General features: G+C 47.0%; 1 protein-coding gene across 1 annotated transcript in view; it reads left to right on the forward strand.

The window, feature by feature from the left end:
• The window catches only part of RNF182 (ring finger protein 182), a 332,048-nt gene that overhangs the window by 85,879 nt on the left and 232,985 nt on the right, over positions 1-13,184 (forward strand). The gene's annotated exons all lie outside the window — the stretch shown is intronic.

Here is a 13,184-nt window from a genome sequence, read left to right on the forward strand (position 1 = left end):
GTACTATATCAGAAGCGGACAGCTCTATACAGTCTAGGGATAATTGTAAATCTCCGTATATATTTCATGAGTCAGACACAGATGGACACAGGCTGTGTATGGATTGGACAATAATATAAAAATTTCCAAAAGGGTACAGTATCACTAGATACAAGATATATATTTTATATCGTTTAAACATACTGAATCTCCGTATACATTTCAGGAGGCAAACACAGACGCTCTCAGGCCCAGTATGGATCCGACAATAATATAGAAAGTTGAGAAAGGGTACTATGGCACCCCTGAGGGTACAGTCGCCACAGAGGTACTGCACGTCATCCAAAGGTGTGGTATCCCACCCTCAGGTAAGGAGGGATCACCACTCAGGACTCCTAACCCTGCACTCAGCACACACACTAGTTAGTCAGTGCTCTCTCTGGGTGTACCCGGTGGGAGGATGGCCTCATCCAAGACTGACTAGGAAAGGGTGTTGGGGGTTAGTGTGGAAGGTAGGTACAGTGGGAGGAGCTTTGGTAGTTGAGTGATTGTGGGCATCCAATCAGAGAGAGCAAGCTGACAGTTGATGGGTGGAGGTAGTTTGAGGTAAATGGATCTTTCTAGAGAGTTGTCAGTTGGTGAAAGGACAGCGTAAGAGCAGGATTGCTGTGAGAGGGCTAAGGGTCAGAGAAGAGAGAAAAATCTTGTCCAAGCTCCTAGACTGGAAGGAAGTGGCCCTTGGGGCACGGGAAGTGTAATAAGCCACCTGTGAAGCCCGTTTCTGGAGAAGGAAGGACCAGGCCTCGTTGGGGAAGGTGGCTCCTGAAGGTAGTGGAGAAATACAGGGCTCAGCTAGAAAGAGGGAGGCTGAGGTAACTTTAAGTGCCTCAGTCGCAGCCGCATTCAATACTGAAAAAGGCAGCAGTTGGAATAAAGGAACCCGGAGCCTGACCCACGTTGCCCGGTGTGATCCGCGGCTGCCAGCTTGGGACACTGTTTGCGAAGGCGCACAGCAAGAAGGAAGGGAGAGAGGAAAAACTCAGAAAATGCACCCAAGTGTGGCCTTGGTGTCTTTTACAACTCGCCTGCTACACACGCTACACTCACCATCACCGTCAGCAGCTCACAAACACCATCTCAACTGCCCTGGGATAAAGCTCTGCCCGTGGAGAGCTTCATCATCTTGGCTGCTTTAACACCGGCCCAGAGGATCTGCATTGCAGCATCGTCTACCCTAGCCAAGTACCACGGGTGGCGTCACGATCCCCCTTTTCCAAATTAATTATCACACCATCTTCCCCCTCATCTGAACTGTCATCTTCTTTATTGGACACCCAGGGCCACGGACCGGGTCCCAATCACCACCGTGACATACTTCCCACTTAAAAGAGCCTGAAAGGCCCGGTACTGAGTAACCCCCAGCCCTGCGTGGTGTTTCATTTTAACACCAAATAACAGGGATATATTGTATAGTTTCAACATTATAAATCTACATTTATATTTGAGGAGGCAGACACAGGCGCTATTATGGCCAGTATGGATTCGACAACAATCTAAAAAGTAGAAAAAGGGTACAGTATCACCACATACAAGGTATATATAGTATAGTTTAAATCTCCATAGACATTTCATGAGGCAGACACAGACACTCTCAGTCCCAGTATGCATTAGCCAAGAATATAAAAAGTATACAAAGGTTACTGTATCACCAGATACAAGGTACATATAGTATTGTTTAAACATTGTAAACCTCCCTATTTATTTCTGGAGGCAGACACAGATGCTCTCAGGGTCAGTATGGATTACACAATATAAAAAGCAGTAAAAGGGTAATGGATCAGAAGCGTACAGCTGTATACAGTGTAGGGGGCATTGTAAATCTCAGTATATATTTCCAGAGTCAGAAACAGACTCTCACTGGCTCAGTATGGATTACACCCAAATATAAAAATGAGAAAAAAGGGAAATGTATTCAAAACGTACACCAGTATACAGTGTTGGAGTACTTTGAAATCTTCGTTTATATTTCCGTGTCAGTCATCCAGTCCAGACTCTCCACTAGAGGAAGGAAGATGGATAAAAGTACAGACGCAAAGTCGAGTGATTTTAGATGTTTTGGAATTAGTAATCACGGAAAAACCTCCCGGGAGAATTCGCAGAGGCAATGCTGACTCGCAATAACTTTAACTGTGGATACAGCTAAAACACAAATTAGTGAAGAAACGGTTGCTGTATCGCAATAGCATCGATCCCATCACTGTAACTCGTCTCCATCAAACTATGATCACAGGGAGAGCTGTAGACATGGTCCTCACTGCCTATCATGATCTGTCTGGTCACTTTGGAGTGCAAAACACACAAAACACACAAGCCACAGGCTGTAGGGGATTCTATTGGATTGGCATGAGAGGATACATTGAAAAATGGTGGCAGGAATGTCACACGTCTGTGACTATGAAAAATGTGAAAGGTGATCATAAAGCACCACTGCATCCGATTGGGAGTTGATGTCCATTACAAATGTTAGCCATTGGTAATCTGAAGGTAGAGGCCAGCAGGACAGGACATAGCTACATCTTAACCATCATCGATCAGTACACCAAATTTGTACTGGCCGTCCCTGTGACGAATTTAACTGGCCAGACTACACAGCGGTGGAGCAGGAAGAGGTAAGTATTGCAAGTGCTGTGTCCCTGAGCAAGCCGGTACTGGCACAGGGCTCCTCATAGTACGCCAGTGTGTCTGACGGCGAGTGGGCCCCCCCACCGTCAGAGACACTTTATTGTACTATGAGAGGCCATGTGCCAGTGCCGTCGGCCACGAGTGGGTCCACACACCTGTTCAGGGCAACGGCACTTGCCCGGGGGTGGCAGGTGTTGACCCCGGGCCAGGGGGGGGGCAGCCCCTTTAGTGTGGTTTAAAAAATGGCAGATGTTGATGTGTAGGGTGAACTTTCAGCTGCTGCAAATGGAGGAATTGGAGAAATCAGAGGAAGAATAGGACAAAAGCGAGCGTTTTTTCTGGCAACCTGTGTGTTATCAGGGGAGGGTGGGATGAAACTTGTGAAACCCATGCATGGTTCATTTTAAGGAAGGGTAGATCATCAACATTTTGGGTCGACAGATGGGTCCTTTTTTCTGTCAGGATTGATCCAGCAGCACTGAAAACTCTTTCAGATAGCACACTAGCAGCAGGGCAAGCAAGCTCCTGTAAGGCATATTGTGCCAATTCATACCATGTGTCCAGTTTTGAGGCCCAATTATCAAAGGGGAATGACCTGTGAGGGAGAACCTTGATATGGGAAGAGAAGTAGTTTGTATCCATACTTGACAACTGCTGTCTCCTGTCACTTGCAATCGATTCTATATTAGTTGTCGTGTGCGCGGGACTTGAGAAATCAGACCACAACATGGTCAGGAAACCCCTGTCTCCAACGCCAGTTCGGCTGTGTGCACCACGAACACCTCTTCCATTTTGCCCACTATGGCTCGTGGGAGAAACAGTTCCGCTGCTGGGTGCTGTGAATGCCTCAATCAACCTGATTACCAGAGTTGCTTGTTTGTTAGCCAATATTAGCTCTAGGTTCTCCTGTGGCATAATGTCGTGTAATTTGCCTTTATAGCGTGGATCGAGGATGCTGGCCAACCAGTAGTCGTCATCCCTCATCATTTTGGCAATGCGGGGGTCCCTTTTTAGGATCCACAAGGCATAGTCACACATGTGGGCCAAGGTTCCAGGTGTCAATGCTGCATTGCCAGTGGTGGGTGGAGGAGCACTTTCTGGCAAATCCACATCCCTCCAGTCACGCACAAACCCAGTACCTGACCTTGGCATGCCCACATGTTCTCTTGCCCCCTGAGAAGCATCCTCCTGCCCAAAATAATCATCCCCATCATCCTCCTCCTCATCTTCCTCCATCTCGTCCATGCCAGTTCCCTGACCAGACAATGGCTGACTGTCATCAAGGCTTCCCTCCTCCTCCTCCTCCTCCTGTTGCTCCTCAGCTGCAGACTCCTGCTCCTTAATGTGCGTCAAAGTTTGCATGAGCAGCCACATAAGTGGTATGCTCATGCTTATGATGGCGTTGTCTGCGCTTACCAGCCGTGTGCATTCCTCAAAACACTGAAGGACTTTACAGAGGTCTTTCAGCTTTGACCACTGCACACCCGACAATTCCATGTCTGCCCTCAAACTGCCTGCCCGTGTATCCTCCCACAAATGCATTACAGCCTGCCTCTGTTCGCACAGCCTCTCAACCATGTGCATGGTGGAGTTCCATCTTGTAGCAACGTCTATGATTAAGCGGTGCTTGGAGAGGTTGAGTGATCGCTGCAGCTTCTGCATACGACTGGAATGGACGTTTGAGCGACGGATGTGCGAGCACAGTCTTCGCACCTTATGGAGCAGGGCTGTTAACTTCAGATAATTATCTAGGAAGCACTGCACCACCAGGTTCAAGGTGTGAGCCAGGCAAGGTATGTGTGTGAGTTTTGAAAGGGCTATGGCTGACACAAAATTCCGTCCATTATCACTGACTACCTTGCCTGGCTCTAGATGTAGACTGCCCAGCCATGACTCAGTTTGTCGATGCAAGTAGTCGGCCAGTACCTCCGCGGTGTGTCTACTGTCGCCCAAAGACATCATTTTTAAATCAGCCTGCTGCTGCTTAGCACTAGCTGTTCGATAGTGGGACACCTCGTGTGCAACACTGACAGATGTGGATGGAGTGCTTGTGCGACTGCGCTCTGTCAACGAGCTTTCACTTCTGGAGGAGGAGGAGGGTCGAACGCTTACAGCCTACTGTTTCCTATACCATGGGCTAGGCAGCACTGTTCCACCGCCGCTGTCCCCTGTGGAGCCTGCATCCACCACATTAATCCAGTGCGCAGTGATGGACACGTAACGGCCCTGGCCATGCCTACTGGTCCATGCATCTGTTGTGAGGTGCACCTTTCCCCTCACTGACTGTTTTAGTGCATGGACAATGCGGTCTTTCACATGCCGGTGGAGGGCAGGGATGGCTTTTCAAGAAAAGAAGTGCCGACTGGGTAGGTCATAGCGAGGGACAGCGTAGGCCATGAGCTCTCGGAAAGCTTCGCTTTCTACCAAATAGAAGGGCATCATCTCTAATGAGATCAGTTTGGCAATGTAGGCATTCAAAACCAGTGTATGCAGAAGAGAGTATGAGTACTTTCTTGTCCTACTCAGAGTGTCTGGTAGGGTGAGCTGGACTTGAGACCTGCATATGGGGGAACTAGCATTGGACATGATGGACTGAGAAGGGGTTGGTGATGGTGAGGGTGTTGATGGCCTAGATTCAGTGTTTCCGCACGAAAATATTGTGATTGCCTGACTGCTTTGGCCTAGCGCTGACACCTCAACATTTCTTGATGGTGGTGTGCTTGGCGGTGGCCTTACAGTGGGGGAAGCGATGGAGCGGTGCCGGCTAACTTCAGTCGGAGCAGGTGCACATGTGCTACCTGAGGTTTTGTAGTCCGTCCACGCTTGCAAGTGCATGTTGGTTAAATGTCTAAGCATGCAACTGGTATTCAGATTTCTTAGATTTTTCCCTCTGCTAAAGGTCCTTCGACACTTCTTACAGATAACCTTTGCGTCATCATTAGGATTTTGTTTAAAAAAGTGGCACACTGCACTCTTCCTACTATGGTACAAATTTTCAGGTCTTGCACACTGTGCTAATTTGACAGTCTGGCCAAGCTGTCCTGCAACTCTTAGGTTTCTTGCCAAGTTTTTTGACAGCTACGGACCTGCTGGATAACGGCTGCTGCGATGACGATGCCTGCTGCGGATCCTTCTCCTGTTCTGACCTATTGTCACCAGCACCCTCTTCCCCCAATGGATGCCAATCCGGGTCAACAATAGGGTCATCCATGACCTCGTCTTCAATGTCATCTGCACCTTCCTCTGTACCTTCCTCTGTGTCACTGTGTAAGGTGGTATAGTATGCGGGAAGGGGCACCTGAGTTCCTTCAGGGTCTGATTTGGGCTCAGACTGCAAGGGCAATGAAGTGATGTGGGCAAATGTACCAGCAGATTCATCTAGCAGTAGCTGTGCGTCAGTGTGCTCCATGTCAGATTCATCTTGGACTGGGGAATTCAGGATTTGACTTGATAACCCAGGAATGGTATGAGAAAAGAGCTCCATGAAGTAATCTGAAGTGTGTGCTGCAGCACCCTTCACTTTTGGTGTGGGTGAAGGACACAAGGAAAGGTGTTGTTCCTGACCAGAGGCCTGCACTGACGACTCTGTGCTTGCAGTTTTTGTAACTTCAGAAGAGGAGTCAATAGAGCTGGAGGCTGTTTCGGCAATGTAAGCCAAAACCTGTTCCTGATGCTATGGCTTTAAAAGCGGTTTACCTACTCCCAGAAACAAGAACCTTAAAGGCCTTCTTGTGCCAGATGATGACGCAGGCTCAACACCTCCTGCCTTAGCTGCTATTGTGCTTTTGCCAGAACCAGCCGATGCACCACTACCACCACCATCAGTACCAGCTGCGCATCCCCGCCCACGTTCGCGGCCTCTTCAACCAGACTTCCTCATGTTTGGCAAAATGTACCAAAAATACCAGCAGAGAAATGGTACTGTATGAGTAGCGTAGGTGTATGTAAGAAGTGAAAACTCCGTATATATTTTGTGAGTCACAGACGCTCACCCAGTATGTATTTCACCATAATCCAACAAGCAGATATACGGTACTGTATCAGAGGTGTACAGCTGTATACGTTGTTGGTGAAACTGTCAATCTCTGTATATGTATTTACGGAATGTCACACACACGCTGACTCTGTGTAGATGTGACCGTAATAAGAACACCAGATATCTGATACTGTTTGAGAATCGGACTGCTCAATACGGTGTATAGAGAAATGGAAATGTCCGTATATGTATTTATGGAGTGTCACACACACACGCTGACTGTTATGATGAGTCACCGAAGGAGGAAAAAACAAAATACTAGCTAAGTCCAGAAAAACCAGAGAGGTTGGCAGCTATCGGATTGCAGACCCCTGAACCTATCCACAACAACTAGCAGTAGCCGTGGGGGGTTCCTACGGTGCCCTAGACCCCTCGATCACAGCCGGAGAACTACATAGCCTAAAGACAGAAAGGGGAAAAACTAAACTGCCCAGAGCAGACCCCAAAGCAATAGGCAGCCCCCAACATATAATGACGGTGAAGCAAGATGAAAACACTAACCAAACACCAAACACATGGGCAGCTAGATGATGACTGGGTGGCTGGAATTGAGGACTGGATATAAGGCTGCCGACGCCCTTCTTCCTGGCTGGTGATTTTCCTGCTGGATTCTTGGAGACCAGTCTGATTCCTGCATCTCAAAGCTAAGTTTTTCTGCTCTGCTTTGTACTCTTGAGTTTTGCTTTTGTTTTGCCTTGTTTTCTGGGAGTTCTGCCTTCCCCGGCCGGGGGTGAGCTGAACTCCATTTTTGTCTCTGATCTGTTGATATTTTGCTCTGTCTTCAGAATATACCTGAGTGCTGATATAGTCTTTTGAAGCCTAGCGACTTCAGGGCCTGTTTTTCCTATCAGTCGGTTGGCTCTTTTTGATAGGATTTTTGCGGATGGCAGACAGCAGCTTTCCTGTCCTGTCCTATGTAGTTAGCTTGGGCCCCATCATTTGCTCAACCTATCTTTCTATCTGTGTTAGTGTTTTCATCTTGCTTCACCGTCATTATATGTTGGGGGCTGCCTATTGCTTTGGGGTCTGCTCTGGGGCAGTTTAGTTTTTCCTCTTTCTGTCTTTAGGCTATATAGTTCTCCGGCTGTGATCGAGGGGTCTAGGGCACCGTAGGAACCCCCCACGGCTACTGCTAGTTGTTGTGGATAGGTTTAGGGGTCTGCAATCCGATAGCTGCCAAACTCTCTGGTTTTTCTGGACTTAGCTTGTATTTTGTTTTTTCCTCCTTCGGTGACTCATCATAACAGAATCACCAGCCATACCGCAGATCCTAGGGTACTCAATAGCAGGAGAGAATTGTAAAAAAAAAAAAAAAAAAGGGTCAGAATTATTATTATTTTTTTTTTTTTTGTGTGCATATTTTTTCCTCTATATCTCTCAGGCCGTAGGGGTTATTTTTCTCAATGGAGATGAAGCAATTGTCTGATCGTGTGGAGCAGCTCGCTGCTGAAGTGCGGGGAATTTCCGCCTATCTTGCTCATTCACATGCTGCTGAACCAAAGATTCCTACTCCTGATGTATTTTTGGGGAATCGGTCTAAATTCTTGAATTTCAAGAATAATTGTAAATTATTTTTTGCCTTGAAGCCTAACTCGTCGGGGAACTCCGCGCAGCAGGTTAAAATTGTCATCTCTTTGCTGCGCCGCGATCCCCAGGATTGGGCGTTTTCTTTGAAACCTGATGATCCTATTCTGAATAATGTGAACGCATTTTTTCAAGCCTTGGGGTTGTTGTATGATTAACCTAATGCTATTGATCAGGCTGAAAAGACCCTGTTGGCATTAAGCCAGGGTCGGGATTCGGCAGAGTTGTACTGTCAAAAATTCCGAAAGTGGGCGGTCCTTACTACCTGGAATGATGGTGCCTTGGCAGCCCTCTTTCGAAAGGGTTTGTCAGAAACTGTAAAAGATACTATGGTGGGATTTCCTGTTCCCTCTGGTCTTGACGATTCTATGTCATTAGCCATTCAGGTGGATCGGCGTTTACGTGAACGCAAAACTACACGAGAGATGTTGCCACCTGTTGAACAAATGTCTGAACCTATGCAATGTGATAGAGTTTTGTCTAGGGCGCAACGTCAGGAGTTCAGAAGGCGTAATAAGCTGTGTTTTTATTGTGGAGTTGCCTCGCATATTATTTCTGTCTGCCCTAAACGAGAGAAACGTTGTGCTCACACATTTTCTGTGGGTGGTGTTCAACCCAAGTTTCTTCTGGCAATTACTCTGATCTGCTCCCTGTCCACATTTTCCACCAAGGCTTTTGTGGATTCAGGAGCAGCTCTTAACCTGATGGACTTGGATTTTGCTAAACGTTGTGGATTTCCTATGACACCTATGCGGACACCTATCCCTTTGAGGGGTATTGATGCTACTCCTTTGGCGAAGAATAAACCTCAGTTTTGGACCCAGGTGGTAATGCGGGCCGTCCCAGACCATCAAGAAAATTGCAGATTTTTGGTGTTGCATAATTTGCATGATACCATTGTTCTGGGGTTTCCCTGGTTGCAAATTCATAATCCAGTTCTGGATTGGAAATCTTTGTCTATGGTGAGTTGGGGTTGTCGGTGTGCCCTTAGTGATGCTCCTGTTTTCTCCACCTCTCCCCAGTCGCATGATGTTCCTGACTATTTGGCTGACTTTTATGATGTATTTAGTGAGAATGAGTCTGCGTCTTTGCCTCCTCATAGGAGTTATGATTGTGCAATTGAGCTGAACCCGGGGTGTAAATTCCCCAAGGGTCGGCTTTTCAATTTATCTGTACCCGAGCACGAGGTTATGCGATCCTATATTAAGGAGGCATTGGAGAAGGGTCATATTAGACCATCCTCTTCACCCTTAGGTGCTGGGTTTTTTTTCGTGGCTAAAAAAGATGGTTCATTAAGGCCTTGTATTGACTATTGTGCCCTCAACAAAATTACTGTTAAATATCAGTATCCGTTACCCCTGATTTCTGATCTATTCTCCAGAGTTAAAGGTGCTTGCTGGTTTACCAAGCTTGACCTCAGGGGGGTGTATAATCTTATTTGCATTAAGCATGGGGATGAATGGAAGACGGCGTTTAATACTCCGGAGGGACATTTTGAGTACCTGGTGATGCCTTTTGGGCTCACTAATGCCCCTTCTGTCTTTCAGTGCTTCATTAACGATATATTCTGAGACTTTGTGGATAAATTTTTGATTATCTATCTGGATGATATTTTGATCTTCTCCAAGAATTGGGACTCTCATGTGGAACATGTTCGGACTGTGTTCCGGATTTTGAGGGAGAATTCCCTGTATGTCAAGGGATCGAAATGCCTTTTTGGGGTACAGAGGATTTCATTTTTGGGATTTATTTTGTCTCCGTCAACTATTGAAATGGACCCGGCCAAGGAACAGGCCATTTATGATTGGGTTCAGCCCACTTCTTTGAAGGCCCTCCAAAAGTTTTTGGGTTTTGCTAATTTTTATCGGAAATTTATAGCTAATTTTTCTGGTATTGCCAAGCCATTGACGGATTTGACTAGGAAGGGTGCAGATGTGCTGAATTGGTCTCCGGAGGCTGTTTCTTCCTTTCAGGAGCTGAAGCGAAGATTCACTTCTGCTCCGGTTTTGCGGCAACCTGATGTCTCACTCCCGTTTCAGGTGGAGGTGGACGCTTCTGAGATTGGTGCAGGAGCGGTGTTGTCCCAAAAAGATCCTGTGACATCTAAAATGAATCCTTGTGCTTTCTTTTCCCGAAAGTTCTCCCCATCCGAACGTAACTATGATGTGGGGAATCGGGAACTGTTGGCCATGAAATGGGCATTTGAAAAGTGGAGACATTGGTTGGAGGGAGCCAAACACCAAGTTGTGGTCCTTACTGACCACAAGAATTTGATTTACCTGGAGTCGGCCAAGCGCTTGAATCCTAGACAGGCTAGGTGGGCCTTGTTTTTCACACGTTTTGATTTTGTGGTCTCTTTTCTTCCGGGCACTAAGAATGTCAAGGCAGACGCCCTCTCTAGGAGTTTCCTTGATGATTCTCCTGTTGTGACTAAGCCTGCTACCATCTTAGGCGAGGGGGTAGTTCTTTCTGCCATCTCGCCCGATTTGAGACGTGCTCTGGAAGAGTTTCAGGAGGACAAACCTGAGCGTTGTCCCAGTGGAAAGTTGTATGTTCCTGACCAGTGGAGGAAGAGAGTGATGTCTGAAGTTCATTGCTCTGCATTGGCTGGTCATCCAGGTATTTTTGGTACTAGAGATCTGGTGAGTCGGTCTTTTTGGTGGCCCGCCTTGTCTCATGATGTCAGGAATTTTGTGCAGTCCTGTGGGACTTGCTCCCGGTCTAAACCTTGTTCTCACTCTAGTGGCTTGTTGATGCCTTTGCCGGTGCCCAGGAGGCCATGGACCCATATTTCAATGGATTTTATCTCTGATATGCCTGTCTCTCAGAGAATGACTGTTATTTGGGTGATTTGTGATAGATTCTCTAAGATGGTCCATCTGGTACCACTCCCTAAGTTGCCATCTTCCTCTGAGTTGGTGCCCTTGTTTTTGCAACAGGTGGTTCGCTTGCACGGGATTCCTGAGAACATTGTATCTGACAGAGGAGTTCAGTTTGTGTCTAGATTTTGGAGGACTTTCTGTTCCAAGCTGGGAATTCAGTTGTCCTTCTCCTCTGCGTTTCACCCTCAGACCAATGGGCAGACGGAGAGAACAAACCAGGCTTTGGAGTCGTATTTGATATGTTTTATTTCTGCCGATCAGGATGATTGGGTTTCATTTTTGCCCTTGGCCGAATTTGCTTTAAATAATAGAGCTAGTTCTGCCACTTTGATGTCACCTTTTTTTTGTAACTTTGGTTTTCACCCTCGATTTTCTTCAGGGCAGGTGGAGCCTTCTGCCTGCCCAGGTGTTGACACTGTGGTGGAGAGAATGCACCAGATCTGGGACCAAGTAGTGGATAAGTTGTCTCTCTCCCAGGAAAAGGCCCAGCGGTTTTCCAACCGGCATAGAACCGTTGGTCCCCAGTTTAAGGTGGGTGATATGGTTTGGTTGTCATCAAAAAATATCGCTATGAAGGTGGCTTCTCCTAAGTTTTAGCCTAGATTTATTGGACCTTACAAGATTTTGGAGATTATTAATCCAGTCTCTTTTCGGTTGGCTCTTCCTGTCACATTTAAAATTCATAATGTGTTTCATAAGTCCTTGTTGAAGAGGTTTGTTGAACCAGTAGTTCCTGTGGTGGCACCTCCTGACCCTATATTTGTTGAAGGTAACATGGAATATGAGGTAGAGAAGATACTGGATTCCCGTCTGGCTAGACGGAGACTCCAGTATTTGGTTAAGTGGAAGGGTTATGGTCAGGAGGATAATTCCTGGGTCTCTGCCTCTGATATTCACGCCGAAAGATTGGTGCGTGCCTTTCATCGGGCTCACCGGGATTGCCCTGGTGGCATGGATGAGGGTTCGGTGACCCCTCCTCAAGGGGGAGGTACTGTTGTGAGTTCATTTTTCCCTTCACCATTGAGGTCTGATGAACTCCCTCCTCTGGTGAAGGAAGGTAGTGAGGCTGATTACCAAACACATGGGCAGCTAGATGATGACTGGGTGGCTGGAATTGAGGACTGGATATAAGGCTGCCGACGCCCTTCTTCCTGGCTGGTGATTTTCCTGCTGGATTCTTGGAGACCAGTCTGATTCCTGCATCTCAAAGTTAAGTTTTTCTGCTCTGCTTTGTACTCTTCAGTTTTGCTTTTGTTTTGCCTTGTTTTCTGGGAGTTCTGCCTTCCCCGGCCGGGGGTGAGCTGAACTCCATTTTTGTCTCTGATCTGTTGATATTTTGCTCTGTCTTCAGAATATACCTGAGTGCTGATATAGTCTTTTGAAGCCTAGCGACTTCAGGGCCTGTTTTTCCTATCAGTCGGTTGGCTCTTTTTGATAGGATTTTTGCGGATGGCAGACAGCAGCTTTCCTGTCCTGTCCTATGTAGTTAGCTTTGGCCCCATCATTTGCTCAACCTATCTTTCTATCTGTGTTAGTGTTTTCATCTTGCTTCACCGTCATTATATGTTGGGGGCTGCCTATTGCTTTGGGGTCTGCTCTGGGGCAGTTTAGTTTTTCCTCTTTCTGTCTTTAGGCTATATAGTTCTCCGGCTGTGATCGAGGGGTCTAGGGCACCGTAGGAACCCCCCATGGCTACTACTAGTTGTTGTGGATAGGTTCAGGGGTCTGCAATCCGATAGCTGCCAACCTCTCTGGTTTTTCTGGACTTAGCTTGTATTTTGTTTTTTCCTCCTTCGGTGACTCATCATAACAGATGGGGCCCATGCTAACTAAAATAGGACAGGATAGGAAAGCTGCTGTCTGCCATCCGCAAAAATCCTATCCAAAATGTGCCAACCGACTGATAGGACAAACAGGCCCTGAAGTCGCTAGGCTTCAAAAGACTAAATCAGCACTCAGGTATATTCTGAAGACAGAGCAAAAGATCAACAGATCAGAGACAAAAATGGAAGTCAGCTCAC

This window comes from Dendrobates tinctorius, unplaced genomic scaffold (assembly GCF_039654945.1).
Source record: "Dendrobates tinctorius isolate UK_male_01 unplaced genomic scaffold, ASM3965494v1 ptg000115l, whole genome shotgun sequence".
Lineage (NCBI taxonomy): Eukaryota > Metazoa > Chordata > Amphibia > Anura > Dendrobatidae > Dendrobates > Dendrobates tinctorius.